General features: G+C 42.3%; 1 protein-coding gene across 18 annotated transcripts in view; it reads left to right on the top strand.

Moving 5' to 3' along the window:
• The window catches only part of PRKN (parkin RBR E3 ubiquitin protein ligase), a 1235051-nt gene that overhangs the window by 404483 nt on the left and 804501 nt on the right, over window positions 1-26067 (top strand). Inside the window, exon 1 of one of the 18 annotated variants that reach the window (XM_053295306.1) lies at window positions 8796-8839. The exons of 16 other annotated variants lie outside the window; for them this stretch is intronic. The gene's annotated coding sequence lies outside the window, so the exon portion shown is untranslated. Of the gene's footprint in view, window positions 1-8795; window positions 8840-21992; window positions 22025-26067 lie in introns of those variants that run through there. One more of the 18 variants, XM_053295286.1, reaches the window with a different exon arrangement.

Raw genomic sequence — 26067 nt, 5'->3', positions numbered from 1 at the left:
ATGGTTTTAAATTTTTTAATGTTGGTTTTAAATGATTTTAATGTTTAAATGATTTTAATTGTTTAAATGATTTAGTTTTGATTTTATCTATCTATCTATCTATTAAATTTATATACCGCCCTTCCAAAATGGCTCAGGGCGGTTCACAACATGAAAAAAACAATTAAAACAAATTAACAATTAAAATCAAACTATCAAAACACAATAAACCCAATAGAACAGCAATAGGCCCTGAAAATCAGGGCAATAGTTTAAAACAGTTTAAAACAATTAATCATTTAAAACTCTGGAAGGCCAGGCCAAATAAGTATGTTTTAAGAGCTCTCTTGAAGGACAGCAATGATCTCAAATTAAGAATTTCTGCTGGGAGTGCATTCCATAGCCCAGGAGCAGCTACAGAGAAGGCCCGCCTCTGCGTTGCCACCAGACAAACTGGTGGCAACTGGAGACGGACCTCCTCAGATGACCTTAACGTGTGGTGGGGATCATGTAAAAGAAGGCACTCTCTTAGATAACTCGGATCTAAGCTGTTCAGGGCTTTAAAGGTAATAACCAGCACTTTGTATTTTGCCCGGAAACATATCGGCAGGCAGTGTAACTGTTTCAAAACAGGCATAATATGGTCTCTCCAGGTTGCCCCAGAGACCAATCTGGCTGCCGCATTCTGAACTAACTGAAGTTTCCGGACTACGTACAAAGGCAGCCCCACGTAGAGCGCATTGCAGTAGTCAAGCCGGGAGGTTACCAGCTGATGCACCACTGTTTTGAGGTCATCCTCTCCGAGGAATGGGCACAGCTGTCGAATCAGCCGAAGCTGATAGAAAGCACTCCTGGCCATGGCCTCTACCTGAGATACCAGGGTGAGGCCTGGGTCCAGGAGTACTCCCAAGCTGCACACCTGCTCCTTCTGGGGGAGTGTAACCCCATCCAGCACAGGGAGATCTAACTCATCCCTCAGATTCTGAGCCCCCACAATGAGCACCTCTGTCTTGCTTGGATTCAGCTTCAATTTGTTCTCCCTCTTCCAGCCCATTACAGCCTGTAGGCAGGCATTTAGAGGATGAGTGCCATTTCCTGAAGATGAAAAGGAGAAGTAGATTTGGGTGTCATCGGCATACTGATAGCACCCAGCACCAAATCTCCTGATGACCTCACCCAGCGGTTTCATGTAGATATTAAAAATCATTGGTGACAGAATGGAGCCCTGAGGGACTCCATATAACAGCTCCCGTTTTGAGCAGCAACTGTCACCAAGCTCCACCATCTGGAATCTACCCGAAAGATAGGAGTGGAACCACTGCAAAGCAGTGCCCCCTATCCCCAACTCCCCCAGGCGATCCGGAAGGATACCATGGTTGATGGTATCGAACACCGCCAAGAGATCCAGAAGAACCAGCAGAGTCACACTCCCTCTGTTGATTCCCCGGTAAAGGTCATCCATCAGGCCGACCAAGGCTGTCTCAACCCCATAGCCAGCCCTAAATCCAGTTTGAAATGGATCTAGATAATCAGTTTCCTCCAAGACTGCCTGGAGCTGGTTGGCCACCACCCTCTCAATCACCTTGCCCAACGAAGGGAGATTGGAGATTGGCCTGTAACTGTCCATCGCTAAGGGATCCAAAGAAGGCTTCTTTAGGAGTGGTCCAATCAATCCCTCCTTCAAACAAGGGGGCACCCTACCCTCCCTCAGTGATGTGTTTATAATATTAACTAGGCCACCTCCAATAATCTCCCTGCTAGATAGAAGCAGCCAAGTCGGGCAAGGATCCAGAGAACAGGTGGTAGGCCTCACCGCCCCAAGCAGCTTGTCCACATCCTCAGGAGTCACAGATTGAAACTGATCCAATCTAATACTGCAAGAGGGATTGCTGGACACCTCTTCCATAGACCCTGCAAAAACAGTGGAGTCCAAGTGGGCCCAAATACAGGAGATCTTGTTTGCAAAAAACCCATTAAAGGCATCACAGCAGAACGACCCCAGGGACTGATTTGAAGTAGAAGGAGCAGAAATCAAACTCCTCACAACCCGGGATAGCTCTGCTGAGCGCAAACTTGCAGCCGCAATGCGCGCAGACCAAAAGCTCTTTTTTGCCGCACGCACCACGACCGCATAACTCTTCAAATGGGTGACATGCTGTATCCTGTCACATTCGAACCAAGTTCTCCTCCACTTGCGCTCTAGTCACCTACCCAACCGCTTCAGCCCCCGCAACTCCTCAGTATACCAAGGGGCCATTTTTGCAGCAGGTCGGAAGGGACACTTAGGAGCAATCATGTCTACTCCCCTGATGAGTTCCCTGTTCCAGGTTCCCACCAGGGCATCGACAGAATCACCAGCCGCACCAACGTCAAAATCCTCCAACGCCTTTTGAAATCCCACAATTATTTTGTTTTTATTTTGATGTAAACTGCCCTGAGCCATTTTTGTAAGGGCGGTATATAAATGTAATAAATAAAATAAATTTTTAAAAATCATACTTCAAATCATTATATACACTGTAAAATATAACGTGTGCTGTCAAGTCGATTTGACTCCTGGTGACCACAGAGCCCTGTGTTTATCTTTGGTAGAATACAGGAGCGGTTTACCATTGCCATCTCTCACCCAGTATGAGATGATGCCTTTCAGCATTTTCCTATATCTCTGCTGCCTGATATAGATGTTATACCAGGGGGGATTCGAACCAGCAATATCTGGCTTGCTTATCAAGTCATTTCCCCGCTGTGCTATTAGCCAAGTCTTAATCTTGTTGTTATAGAAACCATTATGCGTTTAAAGCCCTGCTTTGGCAGAGAGAAACCTTTAAGCTGCTTGTACATAAATAAACGTGACTTTGTTTTATTTTAAAGTTCACTCAGTGTCTAGTGAGTTATACTTTCTCCCCATGCAGTCCTCAGCTATATTAAGAGGAGTTGTCAGGACACAAACCTAAGTAAGAAGAGCTTGGTAGTGGCAGCAAAAGCTTGAAGAAGAGAAGAAGAGATAAGAACATCATTCTCAGTAAAATTAACCTCTCTAGTTTTGGGAACAGACCCGCCTCACTAGCAGGGTCCCAGAGTGACAGACAGGATACAGCTCATCACACTATGCCTCCTGAAAATATGTCCTTGAAGGTCCCACAATCCTCAGAGACATAATTTCAGGAGCCAAAGGGGATTGCAGAGTGAAGGAAGGATTGATTAAAACGACCCTTCCTGCATAGTGCTTGCAAAACTGTGATTATCAGGTTACACAACAATTGTGAGGTGCTGTATACATGCAATTTGGAGGCTACAATCATAATATAGATAGCTCAATACCATCTGTGCATGGGCCAATGCATACAAAGAACTCTGTGTATGCGGGTCCTCTTTTGAGGGTGTGCTTGCAGTCTTGATCCAATAGAGGACACTTTCCACAGAGCCCCCAGGTCCTAGAGGTGATTTTTCTTGCCCACAAGAGCAATCTTGAACTTTTGCTCATACAGGACCTGATTCAGAAGAGGGAACAAAGCATCTGTCTATTGATAAGAGGGCTGAGTGTGCTCTTCTATTTGTCAGAGGTGAGCAGTAGAACCAAATGCTAATATCTATGATTGGAATTTTTTGTGCAGCAGGCATCATTTTTAGAAATTTATTTATTTATTTAGTAAATTTCTGGTCACCTTAAATGGCACAGCAGGGGAATGCTTGACTAACAAGCAGAAGGTTGTCGGTTCAAACTATATCAAACAGCAGTGATATAGGAAGATGCTGAAAGGCATAATCTTACACTGTACGAGAGGAGGCAATGGTAAACCCCTTCTGTATTCTACCAAAAGAAAACCACAGGGCTCTGTGGGTGCCAGGAGTCGAAATCGACTTGACAGCACACTTTACCTTTAGTAAGTTTCTATCCTGCTTTTTGACTGGAGTCCCCAAAGTGGCTCACAGTACATGTGGCCCTTGTTATCCGCAGTTCCAGCAACTGCAGTTTCATGTATCCACTGTGAGGTTCTAGAGAGCTGGTTTCCATATTCGCGGATGCAAAAATGGGTGATTTTCACCAATCTGTGGTTTCAGAACCACAGGAAATGACTTCTGGGGTCATTTCCGGAGTCATTTCTGGTGTCATTTCCAGTCTGGAGGCTGTGCGGAGCCATTTAGTGGCCCTTAAAACATAATAATCCTGTTGTTTTCTTGCTAAAATTGGAGGAATTGGGGATTGGGGCAGCATTGCTGGAGACCTGGAGAGCAAGGTAGCGTACTTTACTTCTCTTATTTATGCTCCCCCCTTCCATTTTAGCCTTTTGTTTGTGTGTAGGAACCTAATCCCTAGATTCCAATAGGGGTAAGGTTTCCTTATTTGTGGTTTCTGTATCCGTGCCTATAGGCAAGAATGGAATCCCTGTGAATAATGTGGGCCACCTATATTGATAATATGCAATAGTTGCAATTAAGCTGCTTCAAACGCAACCAGCCCAGCTAAAGGAGGAGGAGGATTGGGGCCAGAATCTAGACAGATCAGGATGCATCTTCCTTGCTGAATGTGGTTGATTGTTTTTAATTTTTTTACAACATTATGCAAAATTTAAACTTACATTAGATTTATCCAAATCAGGCAGGAGAGTTCTGGAGCTCCTGTGTCATGATTTGAGCAAGATATTGCTGTTTGGGATACTTTCCAAAATTGCCTTGGCTCCTTTAAGCTTACTTTGCAGTTGGGGGGGGGGAAAGTGTTTCTATAAGAAATGTGCTGGAAATACAAGTAGCTGGCCATTCATTCTAGGCACAGTTTGTGTTTGTGTTTGGGAGGAGGCTGCTTTAGTAATATAAATTGCTCTGTCTGCCCATAATTAGATTCACCTCTGACTGCCTGACCCAGCCTCTGCTGTGCTAGTGTCATGGCTCCTCTTCAGCCCTGTTCCTTTGAGATTAGAGGGGGAGAAGCACACAGGGTGCGGAAGAAGAGCAAACAAGCCGAGGTGTGGCCAGGGAGCAGTAGCAGGATGCATTTGATGAAGATGATTTTGTGGCCACTGTGGGTGGCAAGGCTTTAAAACAGACCAGTGAAGGTGAGGGGTGGAAAGCTGATGATAGTTGTATGTTTGTGTGAGAGAGAGCGAGAGCGAGAATGAGGTCGGAGCCACCAGAATAAGTGTAGTTTAAAGCCTGGCTAGTATGGAGCCCGCAGCAGAGTTGGGGACACAACACTATGGAGCAATAAGAACTAGATATGAGCTGCACCCAGATGCAAGGCAAGAGGTTCAGAGACAGAGGGAGAAGAGTATAGATCCTTAAGCCTGAGGCGCCAGACCTACCCACCCCATTTACCCAAGAGGCCAGAAAAGGGGGGAAAGAAAGAGATAGTGGGCCAGACAGCTGAGGGACAACTATGGTGATTCTCATATTTAGCCGGGGGGAGGGAGCAAAGTCCCTATCCAATCCCAGAACAGCATCCCTCCAGTGGTTGTTGCTGGTGTCTACCTTATGTTTCTTTTTAGATTGTGAGCTCTTTGGGGAGAAGGAGCCATATTTAGTTATTATTCTTTTTCTATGTAAACTGCTTGGAGAACATTGTTGAGAAGCGGTATATCAAAATACTACTACATAGTAGTAGTAGTAATATCCTTTCCTATCTATTTTGGTAGTTAACAGAAAAAGGAGAATAACTTCAAAGCTTAACCTCCCATTGGCTGATCCCAAATCTGCAAGTAGCATGAATTCCCAGTTCCCCAGACCTGATTCTGGCTCCTTAGGCATGGAGGCATGCACTTCTCCCTGCATTCAATGCATGCGAACCTAATCATATCAGGTGGCAGAAGTTCACCTAAGCTGGCTCTTAATGCATAGTTTAGATACTTTTAAAAACTATTAGTTCAAAGGTGATTTGGACAAACTCATCCCCCCCCCCCACGTGATTAGGTACCAGCACTCCAGATGAGAGATTTCCATGTCTGTACACTCCTCACACATGTCAGTAGGCAGTTCAAGTACTGTTCCAAATGGCCCACAGAGTTCTGAACCAAACTTCTGCCTCCAGAAGCATCCTTTTCTGGGGTGGTGGTCGTGGTCAGAATCTGACACAGATCCTGTCATATGGTTCCAAATGTGAATATTTGGATTCTGAATTTTAACTTGGGGCTGACTAAATATATATTTGGCTTCCTTGTAACATTTACGGCATTGCTGATTATTTTAACTTCCTATATCTACAAATCAAAAACCATTTTTTGTTATTTACAGGCTCTAAATTGGTATAGTTCTGTAAGCTCAATAACCCCACACTCACATACATCAATTGTCAGTACTAGTTTGAAGAGGAAAAGGTACTAGCTATGATTGAAAAGACTCCGCATACAAGTGGAGTCACAGATTTGCATCTTGCACAGACCCTCCTAAGCAAGCTCTCTGAAGATTGCTCCTTACTTTAGTGGATAAATTGCTATTTAGGACTTATCGGAACAAACAAACTCATTCTGTGGTGAGTGCTGGAGGAGGAAATATTAGGCAGAATTTGAAAATCCCTGTGTAAAGGGGGGTATTTGAATTTATGACACTCTCTTCATAGTTCTTTGTCCATGGCCTATGGGTTTAATTTTTGGTCATGTGGGTGAATTATTGTAACTTCTCCACATTTATGTATATTTGTTCTTTTGGCTGGTCTTTGATCCTAACAAACCCGATTGAAATAGTATGATCAGTCCATCTTAATTGTGCCTATCCTAATCTGAAATGTATTTTCAAAATATAAAATCCACATTCAGTTTCAAAAGATGCACAAACCCACAGCTGTGAAGAAAATTATTTGTGTTTCTGCAATTGTTGTAAAATTCAGATTTTTCTGGTGAGGGATGGGGGTAATAACCAGCAGTAGTTGGAAGAGAAATGGGATGAACAATCTGGACTTGAAAATGAAATTAGCCATGTGCATCAGAAACTAGCTGTTAATTTCAGACTGAGAAAATATAGCCTCAGACATTCAAAGTTTTTAAGTCAAATATACTGAGATTCATCTCTGCACAATTCTTTCACGGGTACTTTAAAGCTAAATAGTTGGGAGGCGTGCTTTTCACTATGATGTGTGTGGCTTTGTCCAGGCCTCCATGGTGCTTTGAATGATACAGGCTTGAAACCAGGAAACATAATTAATGAAATGGATAGAGTACTGCTAATTACTTGTAAGGGAAATTTGGAATATTTTAATGTCACAGTGCTGTTAATAATTTGGACTCATACAGTTCTTTGATTAAACATCCCTCTTTAAGCATATGGTTTGCATCAATTTCTAGAATTAATTACATACCTTTATGGAAATAGTGTATTTTTGATATAATTAATATTATATTTTAAAGACCTCATATAGCGTTATGAACAAGCCAAGCATAATGGGTGCCAAAATAAAATACCAATTAATTTGCCAAGAAATGTTCATTCAGATTAAATTAGGTTACTATGCATAAAACATGTTGGGATCTCAAATAACTGAGTAGTAGAAGGCAAGAAAGAAGAAGATGCTTTCTTGATCCTTGGAGAAGTAGCAGTTAAAGGAATTAGACTCCTAGACTGGTTCATAAAAGTGTCTGACCAAAGGAATATTGATCTGTAATAGTCAGAACCAATGTTCATACTCCTCCCTACTGCATGTAAAAATCATTTTGTGTACCAAACGCTCTGCAAATTGGTGTAGGCACATGTCGCATTGACTTGTGAAATTCCCCTACCTCTGCTAATGAAAGGGGAAGGATCATGGAAATGGAGTCTCAGTAATATGGATGCAGAGCAACCAGCACATATGTTGCCTTATTTAAGAAGCGGGGAGCAGCATGCACATTTGCTATGTTCACCACAGAAGTTTTATTCTAGCCAAGAGAGCATGTGGAATGGTTCTTAGGAGTTGAGCATGAAGTTGGTGCATATAACACAGAAGTCCCAAACTCTCAGAAGGAAGCCCTATCCAACACCACTTCTAATAACCTTGCTCAAGTTAGGATGATGGAAAATGTCTTTTTTGAAGTTAGGTCACTTTGCCATATTAGATACTGCATAACATGCTCAGTTATTTACAAAACAATAAGAGATTGTAGTGGTCCATCCACAACACATATAAAGTGGCTACACATGACCACGAGCAAATCAGTAAGTTGGGAACATGTTGGAGAAATATCCAGAACCTAGAGTGGTTCTACTCAGAGGCATAACATTTGAATCTGCCCAGGTGTGGTTCCCATATAGCATTCCTGAAATGCATCCATTTGCTGTCTACTTGTAACCTTCAACTGAATGTTAGGTGAATCTCGGGAATCCAGCCCAGGAACTGGATTTGGGTGGGTTCAGATGTCACACCAGTTGGGAGCATGCATTCTCAGTTCCTGATATTCCCTGACATGTTCCTGACTTATTAACTTGCCTGCAGTCATGTGAAATGGCCCATAACATCTCTGTGGGTGTTTAGCTTGGAAACGTCTGACTTCCCCTCATCACCTTCTGATCGTGTTCTACTTTTCAATTTCTCTGCCTATCCAATCAAGGAGAAAAGGAATCAATCTCCACCACCACCACCACCACCACCAAAAAGAAGCTGTCTCATTTAAATGAATACTCCATTCTTTTAATTTTTGTTGGATTATGACATCATACCACACACATAAGCATTCCCTTTGGATCTAAAGACAAATAATTTCTCCTTCATTTAAATACATACTAAAGATTTTACTTGCATCTCGGTGCATTGTAATTAATCCAGTTAAGAAAAAAATAAATTTATTAATATCATGATTCTTAGGTCCATCATCTACAAGAGACTGATTCACTCAGAGAAGTTAAACAGCCAGATTAGATTATGGGCCCTGGAGAGGATTGCTTTTGAACACTTTAAAAAGTAAGATCAAATTACTGGTAGTTTCTTTTACCATTTAACAGTTAACTGACTTAACTGTTCCTCTCAAATGTTTGGAAACAACATGTTTATAGTGTTTTAAAATATTTAGGTCAGAGCACAGCTTTTAGGAAACTAATGAAAAATTTGCACATCATTACTGGAGGATTTCTTTTCAGAAGGTATTTCTCCTCTCTTCTTTACTGTATAATTAATGATTGTGTATTGAAGAATTAAGCACTGTGGCACAAGCTGCATATTACACTGTAGCAATGTGCGATGAAGCCCTGATGGCTCTTTCTCCTTTCTTTGCAAAGCACCTAAGAGTAGATGCTTTTGAAGCAGAGAAGATGTCAAGAGGAAAGGAATGCTTAACTTTTCTCCTGCCCCATCCACACCCCACTTTCTCTTCCAACTCTGCAAGGTTCCAAGTACATGTCTGTGGAATAAACATGGATCCAGAACACTGGTGTGTGTTAAAGCAACTATCAAGGGTCATTTCTGGTAGTGGAAGCATTCAGTTTCCCTTGTTTGCTTCAAAGTACCCATTCTTGCAGACAAATTGAAAAGGAAAAGGGGCCATCAGACATTTATGTGCAGCATGAGAGTGCCTACACATCTGACCTGATGTCTCAAAAGGTGGACATTGGGCATCCTGAGAGGCAGGGTGGGCAGGGTTGATAATGTTCTCCGCCAGCTCCATTCCTACATATTTGATCAAATATCAGCATAGAGCTTCTCTGTCTACCTCATCTGAGCAAAGGAATGTGAGATACTCATGTATCTATCATTTCAGAAGAAGAATAAATGGGCAAAACCACTGGGAAAGCTATAACTGTGCAGTGCTTGAAAAGGGTAATTAAATTCAGATAAAACAGATGTGGGGCAGTTACTGATAAATGTAAAACCTAGTTCTTCCTGCTCCTTGGACGAAAAAAGTAAGTGGAGACACATCCATTATAATCTCATTTTCTGTGGGAAAATTCCATCGTGGAATTCTCTTATCTCACAGAAGTGTCCTATGAGAACAATCAGCCGTTTGTGTCAAACATTGTTTTAGGGCCAAACTACATGTTATGTTGAGGACATGCTTTTTTAAAAACTCTCTAGATAGCAGCCACAGGAGGTACCTGAGTTAGGATCACATATGGAGGGGAGATTGTAGCCTTTTACCCCACTATTGTCCCAATCCAGATCAGATCCCTGTGGCTGCTATTTGCCCTAGGAGGGAAGCTACCATTGGCTTCTGTTGATGTTTGAAAGATTGGTACAGTGCTGAAGGTAAAGAGTTAAAGCTGCCCACTTCCATGCCATGATCCTGATCCAGATTGAGCCCCCCGCCCATGGCTCCTGTTTAGAGAATAAAAATCAAGTTCATCAGCACTGAGTTTAACACAGTATGTTAAACTAGCCACGTGATTTTCTCTTCTCTACAAACATAGGCGTTGCAGCTCCCATTATTCCAGTGTGTAAGACTGTTATACCCTCACAGCTTTGCCTCACTACTATGTAATCTTAAACATAATTTGTGCTTGTGCTGTTGTTTTCTGATACAGCCCTTTGTTTCCAGCCAGAAAAATCTATCAAACAGTCCTGCTGTTAGGTTGTGTGTTGAAAAGTATCTGATATATTTAATGGTTCTTTAATATTAAACTTACATATGATTATATACCAGATGCATGGGGTTCAGTGTCACATTATACCCTCTAAGTGAATGATCAATGATACAATAACAATTGCATTATCTTCCCTTAGGAAAAAAACCACATATAACTTTAAAAAATGAACCATTGCTTTGTCTGTACGTGCATGCCTACACATCCAGTACCACAGCTTACATATAAAAATAGCACCTTAATTTTTTAATTGGCAATTGCTGTATCTGCACATTTTAGCAGAGTGCTAGTGATATAAAATGTTAATGGAAAACTCCATGAAAACCTATAGTGCATGATTGAATGAGGGAAGACAAGGTTGTAAGGTTGATACTGCAGCAGTTCTAGTGATTGCTGGTGCTGTGCCATAATTACAATCTTCTATATTAATACCACTTCAGAGTTGGTGATGTATTTAAGGCAGCTTTATTTTCACCTCCTTTTGCCCCTGAAAACAAAGAGAGATAATCTCAATCAAGGCTATTTGTTAAAAAATTAGATTCTTGGAGAACGGGAACTGCTAATGTTAGATTCAAGTTTGTGTTGCTTGTGTGGCATAGTACATTCATATTTTTTTAATTTATTCTGATTGCTGTTTATTCATTACTGATGCTGTCTATAATATGCCCAATAATGTGCTTGTTGAAGTGTGAGATTGCTATCAGTCCATCTACATAAAGTGGTGGATAAGTTTCTGGAAATGTCCATTTACTCCCCCCTCAAAGATCTGAGTGTGCCTGTTATAGTGCTCTCAACATCCAGCAGTTTTGCTGAGGGAAAGACAATTGACGAGTTATTCCGGATCTCTGCACAGGTCTTGCTTGTTTGCAGGCTTCATCTAGCTCTATCCCAGACATATTTCTGCTGTGTTAAATTTAATGCTTGTGATTTCTTTTTAATAGTATTAGTAAAAGAGGCTGATAGAGCTGGGGTTTGAGCTAAGCACAGTGGTGGTAGCCATACAGTTTTTGAGCAAGGCTTTATGATGTACAGTAAACAGGAAATACTCCACAGTTCACACCGTTGTTGTTGTTGAAGAGACACACAGACTCCTTGACTTACACATTGCATTCTTATAATTATTTTGCAGCTTCTTGTCCATATCAGTTAATCACTGGTGCTCAAAATGGATAGGTGTTGTTCAGAAAAAGAAAAGCAGAGAATAGACAGCTTAATTCAGAATGTTTATTCTAGTATAACATTCTCATGAAATAAGCATAATGAAATGGGAGAGACTTGACCACAATGCATAATATTACAAGGATTTGTCACTCTACAAAAAATAACATTGTTCACTAGGAAAGATATCTGTGTGTGTCAAGAAGAGCTTCTCATCTTCTGAGGCCACCTGCACTTCCCTGCTTTCCTTACCTGCAGCCTCACAGGAGTCCCTATAAATGGAAAAGGCACAAACAGTCTGGTCAATAGCTCCTGCTTAGAGTTCCTTGGCTATATTTTGAACCTGCTTTCATTTTCCTGTTTCCTATGGCTTACTCTGCCCTGTGTCTTCCTGGATCCTGCATGGTCTTTTCTAATGTCCCCTCCCTAATTGGTCTTCGCCTTTCCTCCCATCCAGCTATATTGATTTCCCCTCAGTTTAGGACTTTTTCAGATGTACAGTCCACATGTTTGCATCATGTTCTGTAGATTCTTGTGCTCCCTCCTAATGAGTTTTGGTGTTCTGGCCACATGCTGAATATGGCCCCTGTGCTATTTTTTCATTGCCATCCAACTGAGCAACATCTCTTTTCATTAGTACTTGAAAGTAGTGTCCAGACTTGGACCCTGAGTCGAGTAACTCTGAGGACGAGGGAGGAGCTACCTCAGTGGTTGGCTCCTTGGAACTCTGTCCACCAGAACCCTCCAACCTTGGAGGTCCCATGCCAGTGCCCACCTCCTGTCCTCCAGCAGAGATTTCTGAGCCTACTGTTCCTGAAGGACACTTGCTGCCTCCAAAAACTGAGACCCAATCTGAGCCCAAAGTAAAATCAGTTCCAGCATCCCCCAAGGGGCAACCTTTGGTTACCCTTGAACCTCCAGACTCACCCCCAAGCCCTTCTTTGGAAGAGAAGATGCTGCTGTGCTTGGGAAGAGCTGCATCAAAGGAGGAGGAATGCCAGAACAGCTGCTAGACGCTTACCCTCCATGGGTCTCCTTGAGAGGAGAAGTGAATCTGCAGTGAAGATACTTCATGAGTAGAGTATGCCTGAATCAGGCAGTAAAGGGCATGGCCCTTCCAAGCCATATAAACTGCCACTTCTGTCACAATCCTTGCTGGTTCCCTAGATCTCTTTAGAAAGCCTCTCTAGTTCCCTGTCCTCAGCCATCTTTCCTTGCCTTTGGAACCTATCACCTTACCCCATTGTCTGCCTCCTGGTTATATCCCTGATCTGCAGCTCCATGTGTGCTTTGAGGGTGCTGCTACATCACAACTTTGGAATTGACCGGTGAGTGAGCCTGAATCTGCCTACTTTGCATCACCTGGTGACCATCATGCTACTAGACCTGAGGGGGTGCTACCTGCATATTCGGAGAAGTCATAATGAAAAGGCATGGATTTGCAAGTGTTGCATGTGGTGCTGTGAAAATAGCACAAGGACCATGCTTTTTGTATGGCCAAAGTGTGAAAACATGCTACAAGGAAGCACTAGAATTTACAGAAGGTGATGCAAGCATGTGGACTGTATGTGAGAGTCCATGAGTAACTACTGCGGATGCATGAAGAAGCATGCAGTAAACTCATGTCTGGAAAAGCTCTTTAACAAGCTTTGTGCAAGTAAAAGACAGCCCTACTATACAGAACTGTGCGGCTTCTACAGCAGACCTTTGTTATTCCTGGTTTCATGGATCATGGTTTCATGTATCCATGGATGGGTCTTAAACACCCAGTTTCTTTATCCATGGCATGAAATATAGGCAATTTTCTCCTATCCACAGTCTTTGAGTGGCTGGAAATGACTTCTGATGTCATTTCCGGTCACAATTTTGAAGCACAGAGCCATTCTGTAGCTCTTTTTGTAATAAATGATGATGATGATGATGATGATGATTGATGATATACACTGCAGGAATAATAGACTGGACCCAGGCAGAGCTAGAGAAGCTAGATCGTAAGACCAGGAAAATCATGACCACCAATCATGCTCTGCACCCCCGCAGTGATGTAGATAGGCTATACCTCCCTCGCAGCTCAGGTGGAAGAGGAATGCTGCAAGTTTGAATGCTGAAAAATTGAAAAAGTTGTAGAAAATGAAGACGTAAAAATATGATGGGACTTCTGACTACAAACAGACAAACATCTGCCACACAATACACCAGATATAACTGTAGTTGAGAAGAAAGAAAAACAAGTCAAAATAATCGACCTAGCAATACCAGGGGATAGCAGAATAGAAGAAAAAGAAATAGAAAAAATCACAAAATACAAAGATCTACAAACTGAAATTGAAAGGCTGTGGCAGAAGAAGACCAAAATAATCCCAGTGGCAATTGGCACCCTAGGTGCAATCCCAAAAGACCTTGAAGAGCACCTCAACACCATAGGGGCCACAGAAATCACCATCAGCCAATTACAAAAAGCAACTTTACTGGGAACAGCCTATATTCTGCGACAATATCTATAACAACAGCAACAACACTGACAATAAAATTCAGCCATCCCAGGTCCTTGGGAAGGACTCGATGTCTGGATAAAACAAAATAGTCAATAACACCTGTCTGACTGTGTGTGTAAATAAATAAATAAATAAATAATAGGAATTGGAGAATTTGGGGGGCATTCCTGGAGAACAAGGTGCTATGATTTTCTACCCTTATTTCTGCCCCCTCCTTGCTTTTTAAACTCTTTCTTAAGGAACAAAACCCCACCTCGCTAATCCCCATACGGTTAAGGTCTCTTTATTCATGGTTTCGTTATCCACAGGAATTGGTGGAAACGGAACCCCTGTGAGGTTAACCTATATAACGAGGGTAACCTATATGCTGTTTCACCACCAAATGTTGGATAGTGACATTTTGCAAACAGAATATGACACATAGCTTTACTTGCTTGCATGAGTCACCACCTTGGGTGAATTCTCAGTTTATGTGCCCTACTTTTTCTTTGCTGTTAGCTGGTTAAGGAAGCCCATGGATGGTCTTTTTCCTAGTGATCCCAAAACCAACACTTTAAATATGTTTTACACCTCAGTCCTAAACATTTAGAATGGTGTATCTATCAAAAACACCAACGTCATCCCTTCTCACACTGTATCAGCAAGGCTGTTCCACTCTTACCTGTGCTATGGTTGTTCTATCTAGAAACGAAATTTGGTCTAGTAAACCTCATTATTATAATGTCTATAGATTGTCTATGGAATACGTAAAGTAGTACTGTCTAGAGATATGCACAAATTAGGTTTTTTGCGATTCGATTCAACCTTGAATTGAATCACAAAAACTTAAATCAATTTGTTGAAACAGCCAGCCACTGCTGGCTGGCTCAATGAATCAAATTAAAAATTTGCAAAAAATAAATAAATCATGATTTGCCCATAGGGAACAATGGGGAACCCGAATCATCCAATTGTTCCCTGTGGTTACGTCCTGGGGACACTAAAGTGGGATGGGTGGTAGGGATGGGTGGTAGGGCAATTGGCACCCTAGGTGCAATCCTACGACCCTAGCACCCTAGGTGCTACCTACCACCCAACCCACAAAAGAAATGATACTGGGCCTGCTGGTTCATTCTGGGAGCCACCACCACCACCACCGCCCTACGTCTGGGGCTGAGAAGGTCCAGGAACAACAGGAATGATTTCCACTTGCTCATCCTCAGTCTCAGATGGCGTGTGTATGTCACACTGCGAGTGGAGATTGGGGAGGATGGACAGAGCAATCTGGTTGGGCTAGCAGCCAAAGACATCTCTTCCTCCACTGCCATGGGAAGAGCTTCTTCCCTGACAGGAGAACCCACACCCGCTTCTACCTCAGCTGCCACAGGTAGCTGTGCTCTGGGACCAGGCTCCTCTGGAAAGGTGAGCCTGTGCAAGGGACAATTTGGGGACAATTTGGAGAGTCAGCCCCTCTCGCCATTGGCCATGATAACCAGCAGCATCACCCCTCCCTCTGCCTGGCAATCTGCTCCTGACTCTAACTCACACCCAACCAGACATCTTGGGGTTTTTTGTTTTATTATTTCAGCCCTAACTCTGATTGGGAGGGTGGGGGCAGAGAGAAGAGGCATATTTAATGGAATGTGGAGACAGGGGTGGTCTATTTATGCTCTGTGTGCCACACACAGAGCTATCTATAGCACTGTAGTGCACACAAAGAATCTAGAAAAATTATATCCCCCCAAATAAAGAAGCAGGCTTTATTTGGGTGGTTGCTGTCATTCCCCCTCCCTTTTTTTCTTTTTTAGTGGACCGAGCAACAATGGGGCAAGTTCTTCTAAGGGAAGGGAACGGGGGCAGGGGATTACTATGGCCTGTCTAGCCCAAGTCTACCCTCTTGTCCTACAAGTACCTAATTCCTCCCTTCCCCCAACTAGGCCCTGTTTAAAGAACTTTTCTATAAGGTGAGCAAGCGGTGTGTGTGGTGTCTCACCTCTCTGGCTCCTTCAGCTGGGGGATTCTGGTGTCTTCGACTGGAGTCTGCCAGGTGTTGCTCTCAGAGGCACTCTTGGACTGAGCAGACACCCGGACTTAACAGCTAAGGTGTGGGCAGGTGGGCATCAGTTAGGCACCCACACATTAAAAACAACAACAACTCTTAAAATGGTAAACAGAGGGAGCCTGGCAGGCTGGGCACTGCACATCAGCCTACAAAACCCAAAAATTAATCCACCAGGCAGCACACAGCAGCAGTAAAGGTTGCAGCAGGGCTGCAAAATAAAATAAAAGTACAGCACCCCAGTTATTAAAGCCACTGTGGGGCTGGCTGCAAGCAATGAGAACAAACCAACCAGGAAAGAAGGAACAAGATTCCAAGCAGCACTCAGTTAAAGCTTGGGGCCTGCTGGTACAATTTAAAGAAAAATAGAACAAGAAAAATCACAGCACCCCAGTTATTAAAGAGGGCTGGATACAAGCAATGAGAGAGAGAGAGAGAGAGAGAGAGAGAGAGAGAGAGAGAGAACAACCACACAAGGAAATAAATTCCAAGCGGCACCCAGTTCAAGCCACTGGGGTAGCTGTTTTTTTAAAATAAAATAAAATAAAAGCAGTTGCTGGCAGCACTGCAAATTAAAAGGATTAAAAGAAAAAATAAGAGAGAGTCAAATAAGCCTCTGTCTCTTTCTCCACTCACTGAGCCAGGCAGGCCCAGATCACTACCACCACCAGTCTCACCTTTCCTCTCAATGCTGCTGCAGTCTCTATCGGATCCCTCTCTCCTGAGGCACAAATGGCTCTTTGTGTCTCTGTCTCCAAGCAGACCCTTAAATTTTGAAACTCGCTTCTGTGGCCACCCCCCAGCCAATGGGAGTATAGTTGCTCATGCCAACACTTGATTTGAATGATAACAAGCCAACCAAGAAGCAAGGAGATCTTAAGCCAATTGGAAGCCAGTGCTAGAAAACCAATCAGCAATTGAAATACATGGACACAAAATGGTGCCTGCAATGCAAATTGCTCAGATTAATTTGTGTTGAATCGAGGCTGATTCTATTCGACCTCAAATCAGGCTCTCCATTTTAGGGGTGATTTGATTCAAGGTCAAATTCATGAATTGCCTCCAATTTGGTGATAATCGATTTGTGGGCAAATTAAACTGCATATTTCAGAGAACGCCTTCTTCACTATGAACCATACCGCCCATTGAGATCATCTGGAGAGGTTCGTCTGCAGTTGCCATCAGCTCATCTGGTGGCTACTCAGGGATGGGCCTTCTTCATTGCTGCCCCGAGGCTTTGGAACACACTTCCTGCTGAAATAAGAGCCTCTCCATCTCTTACAACTTTTTAAAAGGCAGTCAAGACGCATTTGTTCACCCAGGCTTTTAATTAGATATTGTTTTAATTGTGTTTTTAATAGTTTTAACATTTTAAATTTTTATTGTTGTATGTTTTAATCTTTTTAACTGTTGCTTTTATTGTTTTGTTGTAAACCACCCAGAGACTTGTGTTTTGGGAGGTATACAAATGCAATACATACATACATACATACATACATACATTATCTCTAGTACTGTGTATTAATTCAAAAAGTTATTTATTATTTTCCTTTACTGACTCTTGTATTGTTCATATCCAGCTGTGGTTATGAATATTGTTCATATACAGCACGCACACAGCTTCTGAGTACTGAGTCAGACCAATGATCTGTCCAGCCCAGAACTGTCTGCTCTGACTGACAGCGGCTCTCTAAGGTCCCAGGCAGAGGCTTTCCCATCATCTGCTACCTGATCCTTTAGCTGAAGATACCAGAGGTTGAACCAGGGATCTTCTTCATGTCAAGCATGTTCTACCATGGAACTCTGACCTCCCCCCCGCCCGCCCTCACTTCATTGCTCATTTATGGTAGCCAGAGAATGCTTTGTCCCTTCAGTTAACTCACTACCTCTTCCATGTTTTCCCTTCAGTGCCCTCTCATATTTATCACAGCTCAGTAGACTCTCTGAAAATTGTTTGTTAACCTTACAATCTGATCCTAAACATATTTGCTTGGAAGCAACTCCCCCTGGATTTCAGTGCAACTTGCTTCAAAGAAAACGTGTTCAGAATTGCAGTGTTACTAGACTAAACCAGATATTCAGTTAATATAATAAAAAATTCAGCCTTACAAAATTCTGTTATTTGCAGCTTTTCAAGGCATTCCTTATAGACAGAGATGTGTCAGAAGAGGAGTTGTTTTTTGCTCAAGGAAGCTATTACCTGCTCATAGACTTGTGGGTGGGTGTGTCTGTACACATGCATGCACACATACACACATCCCGTTACGAGTTCTGTTGTCTCTGGTGTACCCCTACAGTTGTTAATTTTCACTCAGAGTATCATGCTCTCCTCCTGTTAATGCTGCTAGTGACATAACCACCATTGAACAAGGGGTGACAAATGTCCACAGCCCAATGACATCTGGGGGCCTCCCGGGGTCCCTCTCACCACCCCCAACTTCCAGCTGGAAAACGAAGTGCTTGCTGGCTGCAAGATGGAGATGGGTGGTGCTTCCATGCCCAATGCTGGTCACACCCCCTGTGCTGATGTCAGAAACACATTGATGCAGGTGATGTGGCCAGCGTTGGGCACAGAAGCACTCCAGTTGGTCTCTCCTAGCCAGTGATGCAAGTGCTTGGTTTGCCTGTTGGCTGCTACCTTTCTCTCATGAGGGAGAGAAAGGTAGCACCCAACTGGTGAACAGAGTGCTTGCCTCATCAGCTAGGAGACACCATGCAGTGATGTTTCCATGCCCAACATCAGCCACAGCCCCTGTGTCAACATGCTTCTGACAGCCACAGAGGGGTGTGGCTGGCATGGAGCCAATAGGCAGTGGTGCATTCATTGTGTGGCCACTGCAAAGGGCCACCATGAACCTTCCAGTGTGGTTTATGGTGGTTTGTTGTTATTGCTGGTATTTGCTGTTGTAATAAATATTTATGAACTTCGTTTTTTTTAACATTTTTAAACCACCTTGGGATGATTTCATGAAATTTAACTACAAATAAATGTAAGAGTGAACTTTGGGATGTAAATGATAAGGTTACTGCAGACCTTACTGCACTCTTTGGAAGATAATTTATGTGTTAATATGAGAATGGACAAGGAGGGTTCACAGATGTGCCTGTCTTTAAATATCTTTAGAGGATAAAATAGTAACTTCTTTTTAAAGTGATGTGAGGCATCAGCAGAACCAGCTGTACCATTTTCAGATAATTCCCCAGCACTTTCTACTTACTAAAGAAATAATAAAAGTTTGGAAACCAGTTCTGCAAGAGGACACACCGGACCACTTCAGACACCACAATTTTCCTTCTCAGGAGAAGCTTTCTCTCTTTCCCTTTCTCCCCCACCATCCATGTACGTGTTCTGAGCAGTTACAGGCAATTGCTTAGGGGTGATAATATGTTGAAAAATACTTGTGAGGTTATATACAATCTGAAAGTTGTGACCCTGCTTCATGCTGAACATCTTGGATAACACAGCTGCTTGGGGCAGCAAAGTCCTCTGAGCCAGCCCTGATCAGGGCTGCACAACGTCAGCTCTCTAACTGTTGTTGGATTACAACTCCCATCATCCCCAGCCACATGGCCAATGATCAGGGATGATATGAGTTGTTGTCCAACAACAGGCAGAGAACTAAAACTGTGCAGCCCTGATCTAGATACTCACAGGTCTGTAGTGAATTCCAGTGTCTGTCCAGTTACAATGTCAGTGTGAGGTTGCCTTCTAGTTTGATACTGCAGTACTAAACTTCAAGTGGGATTAGCTTCTGTGAAAATGCACACTCAAGAATATTACAAATACAAATAGTATTAAATTGATCAGTTGACAGGTAATGGATCATACCTTTTAATGCTAAAAGGTTGCATGAAATGGGTTTTACATTTGAATTATTTTTATTAAATATATAAATTAGCAGAGGTACTTGTAATTTTGATAGTCTTCAAGCAAAATAAACATGGTTGCCCCTCCTAATGCTCCCTTCTCATTTCACTGGTCCACTTATTGGCACTAGTAAACATAGTTTACACCCTGAGCAGCAGGTAAATTAATTACAGTAACTCTGAACAGGTTCCCAACAACAGCTTAGCTGTCAAATATTTAATGCCATCGTGTTTTAAATTAGTCCAATAAATTGAAAAACCTATGACTTGTCATATTTCCTGTTTCATTCAATGTCCAATGTTGAAAGATTGCCTTTTCATTAAGGAAGCAGTAAATTAACATTTGGTAACCTGACAGTTTCCAGTGCACTCAAATCTGATTCTAGCACAATTATTGGTGTGCTAAATTAAATACTATCACAGATTTGTGTGTGGGGGGGAGGGGGAAGCATTCTAAACAGTTGGCTGTGTGGTTGTGACTGGACACAGTCCACTCTGACACACTGAGGGATAGGAAGTCAGGAAGAATGAAGTGATCTGGAGTGAGAACAGGCACAGCTGGGCATTTTCCAGATTACACATTGCAATAGTTTCACAACGTGTCCATTAAGAACCCCTCCATATTCCTCATGTGGCATCGCAGTCGCTGTGCTGTCACCAGGGTGCCGTCCATATTTCCAATGCCTTGATTCGGGTTTTAGTGATGCACTTTGGCCCTATAACATTGTAAACTGTTTCAGGAAAGTGCTGTGTTTTTCCATTGTATGGAGGCTTGCCCCGTGTTTGATGCATTGTGGTGTGGATGGTTCACTTGGATTTGCTGATTTTTACAGCCCCTTTCTGTCCATTCCTGAAATAATGTTGCCGCTTAATGTTGAATTTCCCCCCTAGCACAAGTTCTTGTGCAAGCGTGCAACCCACAATGGTGCAACGCATTTCTCATCTGCTTTCGGCTTTTGATTTTGATCACTCATGTTTTTCATTAAGACTTTTTTTTTTTTTTTACACATTCACACTGTGGATTTCCTGGCTCATTCGGCAGATCAAGGATCTGTTGATATGTAAAGTCACACAATATATTTTTCTTAATATAGTGTCGCCTCTTGGTTTTTCATTTCTGCCTTTGTCCTTAAGTTTCGGTCACATTTGTCTCTGGAATTTGTTTGTTTGTTTTTTAAATGCTTTTATTAGTATTATAAGTGGAAACAGAAAGGTTACATCTCTGAGACTCCAACATGACCAAACAAGTTTACATACAAAGTCTTATCCTTCAAAACCAAAATGAAGGAAAAATACAATAGTGTTAGTTGAATCTAAAGGGTCCTAAACTAGGCATCAGACATCAGTAGCAATCAGTAAAGAATCTTGAACCCCACAAGGGGAAATTAAAAAAGAAAAGGTCTGTCCCAGCGTGATTGATCATCCCACAATCAAACGGTTTGAAGAGGAGAGAGCCAACCCTATGATGTATAAAGTAGATATGATACAATTATTTCGAACACAGGGCAAGACATCTCCAATACTCTGTGATTTGAGCATCACAGACACAAAAAATGATATTAAGTATTATTGATAAGATTCTGTATTCTATAGGGAGGGAAATATAAGTTCCCTTGCTCTAATTTTGTCCTACTTCTGAATTAAGACCTGTAAAAGTAATAATAAGAAATAAAATTTATTGAAACTTTCAATAAGTGGGATAACTGAATCTTGTAACATACATGTTTGATAAAGTATGTTTTGTAATGTGTTGTTCTCCAAAACTCAACAAAAGGAAATTTCTTAAACAAATCATGGATCTTCTAGCCTTTTCCGTCCCATCAACATTAAATGAGAGATATAATATATTAACTTATATGTTAAGTTGGTGGGCTGAAACAATCTAAAATGATCAAAGGTCATCCATGACTCTAGCCAAACTGAAAATGAATTCAAAGAATTTTAAATTCCTTGTTCTATCCAACCGGATAACCAGTTTACAATAGGAACCACAGCAGCAGACTTCACCAGCAAGGTGCTGTACAGTTCTCTTCCACATGAGTTCCAATGTTATAAATAACAGGTACAGGAATCTAAATAAAAATTGGTCATACTAATCAGAGCTCAAAAACAGATATGTAGTTTTAGGTGTACCTCAGATATATGTCTCAAATGTATCCTAATATACATTATTAAGTACACTTCAGTACCATTTATAGTATTGTAATATCAATACAATAAAGGGGAAGATCTCTCAGGCAAGACATATGTTAGCTCTATATGTCTCTGCGTTCAAATCGCGCCCTAAATTGCTTCAATCCCTTCATACTGGCTCTACCTCCAAAAACCATTCAGCTACCTCCTAAAGAATCCGTGGGAGATTCAAACAGCAATACAGAGAAGGCTTGTTAATGTCTGTAGGCTCGACTAAAAACCTAATCGTCAGAGAGAATAGAGTTTAGAACTCTCACAGAACACTCCCCCTAAATTCAGTTAATTGTTGGGCAACTGTATATGCAAAACGGTTTCAACCAAGATTATCCAGTGGAGAAGTGGAATTTGATAGGTAAAGCTGGTGTTTTTTTTTGTTTCATTTCCACATTTGTCCTTGACTTTTGATCCCATTGGTTTCATGCCCTACGTGTTTGGTGCTTCTGCTTGCACAAAAGAGAAAATTATTGCATCTTTGCACAGAAGCACCAAGGGTTTTTAAAAAAAAAATATTTCAGCATGTTAGCAGTTCCCCACCCCCTCCACGACCTTATTGTCTCTGGAATCTGATATGTAAAGCCAATTTTTTTCTTTTTACAAAGATATCTAATTATTTCTGCTCAGTTTCATTTCTTTCATCCTTGACTTTGATCCCATTAGTCTCATGGCCCACATGTTTAGTGCTTCTGCATGCACAAAGGAGAAAGTTGTTACACCTTTGCACAAAAGCACTGAGATTTTTTTAAAAAAAAGAGTTCCTCACATCAGCAGTTCCCCACCCCCTCCGTGACCCTATTGGCTGAAAAGGGAAGAGGAGGAGGGGGCAATGAATGCGATCCAAGTGGAATATGGACACCTCCTGCGGGCAATACGGATGGCCAAAATCCTGTCATGTTGCATAGAAAACTGCATCAAAGCCACTGCGCTCATAGTTACAAACCGCTGCCTAATTCCACTGCACTTTGCAACACTTTAACCGTTGCAAATCTCGTAGTCCGGAAAACATCCTGGTCGATATGTGGCCTCCAGAGGTCAGCGAACAGATAAGGTTTCTCACAGCTGTGGGGAATGGCAGATAAAAGGGGAGTGGAAAGAGGAATGTGGCAGAGAAGCAGATGGAAAAACTTGGTTATTCTGCTAGAGGGCTTTGAGGCTAGAGTGAGGGAGATGGCAGCCTGTCAGTAGAGCCCAACCAAAGGGGTGCTATTCTGATAAGAGAGGAATGGGGCCCAGCTCAAGCTGAGCTAGGGCCAAAGGGTCATTGAAAGCAAGTCTGTGCAGGTACTTGTCCTTAATCTTGGGTGACTGGCCCTTTATGTGGCCTTCAGAAGAAAAAGGGAAGGTAAAGGAGAAAAAGGGGGTGAAGAACAGTTAACCAGAAAATGGGAAAGTGCAAGTACTGGAGGAAGAAAAGGGGAAAGCCAAGTGAAGTAACTTGGCTACCCTGACCATATCGTTTATTTGTAACAACCTGTAAAGAACAATAACATCTTCCTTACTTGTCTGAGAAGTATGTTTGAAGAGCTGTTACCCAGGAAAAGAGTAAAGGAGAGAGAAAGGCATGATGGAGTCTCTTGGTTTGGCCTTTATGACAGAACCCCCACCACCACTAGCAAGAGGCAAAAAGGGTGTGTTATGAGGGAAAACTTTTATACCCTTGTAAGACCTTGTAATAATCATGGTTATAAAACAGGCAGTTTGCAAGAAAGCTTTCCTTTCCTTTCCTGTGTTTGTACTTTAAGTCAAGCTGTTCCATACTCCTGGAATAGATTCCTATTCTCCAGCTACTAAGTTCCCTCCCTGCTACCTTCCTTGAAATGTGACCTCAATATTGTCCTCTTTGGAACATTTCTTGAATCACCTTGTCTGTCTTTGTGCCTTCACTATGCTCTCCTTGCTGTTTCTTGTCTTCCCTTCACACTCTTCTCCTGCTTTCTGATTTAAATGGTAAGTCCTACTGGTAGAGATGGTTTCATCTATATGGTTTGCACAGCATCCAAGATAAGGACACAAAATAAACATGTAGTACTAGTAGTCAGACATGGACCTGCAAGGCAGTTTGCTAGGACTGCACGTCAGTAAATATCAGAATTCCATTTGGGAATTCCTGCCCCCACCACAAGGAGGCAGCCGCTCACAGGGCAACTGCCCCAGGTGGGGGGGTGACTCTTTAAAAGCTGCCCAGCACTGGTGCAGGGCAGCTGGGAACCACAGGGACGTCTGGGGGGTGTAGTCCCTTCTGAGCTTCTTTAAATTGAAGACCCTTGGGAGGAATTACATTTCCCAGGTATCCCTGCAGTTCCCAGCCACCCCATGCCAATGACGAGCTTTTCTGCCCACCCCCTGCATGCTCCTAAGGAGCGCCATGGCCATCCAGCTTTCCCTACACCAGTGCTGGGTAGCTTTTAAAGAGCCCCCACCCACCCCTCCAACCTGGAGTGGTTGCCCCAGGAATGGCTGCCTCCTTGTGGTGGGGGTTGGGAATTGCGGAACGGAATTCCGACATTTACCAAAGTACACAGTCCTCCTCTTTGCAACTTACAGCAGCTGACTGGATGGCATAATACTATTATGGATCATACTGTGCTTTTAAGCCTGCCCTGAGCATTGACATGGGTATGCTGTTAATAATGAATGTTAATTAATGGGTGAGCAGGGCAGCACATCGCCTTGGCAATTTGGATAGACAGTTTACCCACCAAATGGTGAGAGCAAGCTAAGAAACTAATGTGCTCCAGTCTGTATATAGTTTGTGGGCCAAAAGAACTGAAAAGGAATCATTTTGGATTTTTGGGTTCTAGGGTGCTATTGTAGCTTTTGGTGACTGATGTTGTTGTGGGACTTGCAGTGCCTGCCCATCTTCCTAGTTGCTACCCACAATCTATACATTTGTAAATAAAACAGGTATTACAGATATATCATATATCCAGTGCTTTCTCTTTCCTTTCTGTCAAGCTGTCCTGGACTTCCTACAGCTCAGGGAAGTCAAGAATACAATGCTCTGTGCTATTATCTGCACCCTGGATCATATCTTCTGAATTCTTAGGGTATCCCTCTGTTAGACTGGGATGGACATTACAACTTTCTCTTCAGAGCTTCATGGAAGATCTTATCCAACAGTGCACAGGAGCCTTTTAAATAGAACCTAGCTACAAGGGAGACACTTTTCTATAAACATCTCTTTTGTAGCTGGGTAATGTTTCATGACCTAATCAATTTGGCATGATCTCAACCACAGAATTAGCATCCCAGTGGAAGGGGAGTGCCAATTTCCTGGGGAAAGCACATACAATCAGTCTCTCCGCCCCTTGGTGATGCAGGAGCCTCTGAAAGTAAAACAGCTTCCATGTGGCTAGGGTAACATTGAAAGGGTTTCCATAGTTATAACTAGTGCTGGAGGCCTGTATTTCATACTGCATGCCATCTCAGTACTTTGTTGCCCTTTCCTCTGCTGTAGCTTTGCATTATTCAGATGTGGAACTACACTTGGTCACTAAAAAAAGTAGAAGATAAAAGTCAACACCACATTTGTCATGTGGAGATGATGTAGCTATTCCTTCAGAGTGGAAAGCAGGAAAGAAAACTCAAGAGAGCAAGCCCAAGCAGGCACAGTTATGTAATTCCTATATTCCAAATGTCTGAGAAAGATGTTTTCTAATCTATGTGCAAATGGAGGTGTAATGGCTGTATAGTATGGTTTTGGCAAGGTGTGAGGAAGGGTTGCACCAGGAGGTAATGATATGCTACCTTTGTTCAAATTAAAGCAAAATATAGTTCATTATTATTTTGTGTTTGCTGGTCAATGACCGAATAAACTTTTAACTAACTAACTTATTATTTTGTGCATAAACTAAATTTCTTAAATTG

The sequence above is a fragment of the Hemicordylus capensis genome, chromosome 1 (genome assembly GCF_027244095.1).
Source record: "Hemicordylus capensis ecotype Gifberg chromosome 1, rHemCap1.1.pri, whole genome shotgun sequence".
NCBI classification, from domain to species: Eukaryota; Metazoa; Chordata; class Lepidosauria; order Squamata; family Cordylidae; genus Hemicordylus; species Hemicordylus capensis.
Note: the sequence above shows the minus strand (reverse complement) of the source record. Positions and strands in the feature narration are given on the sequence as shown.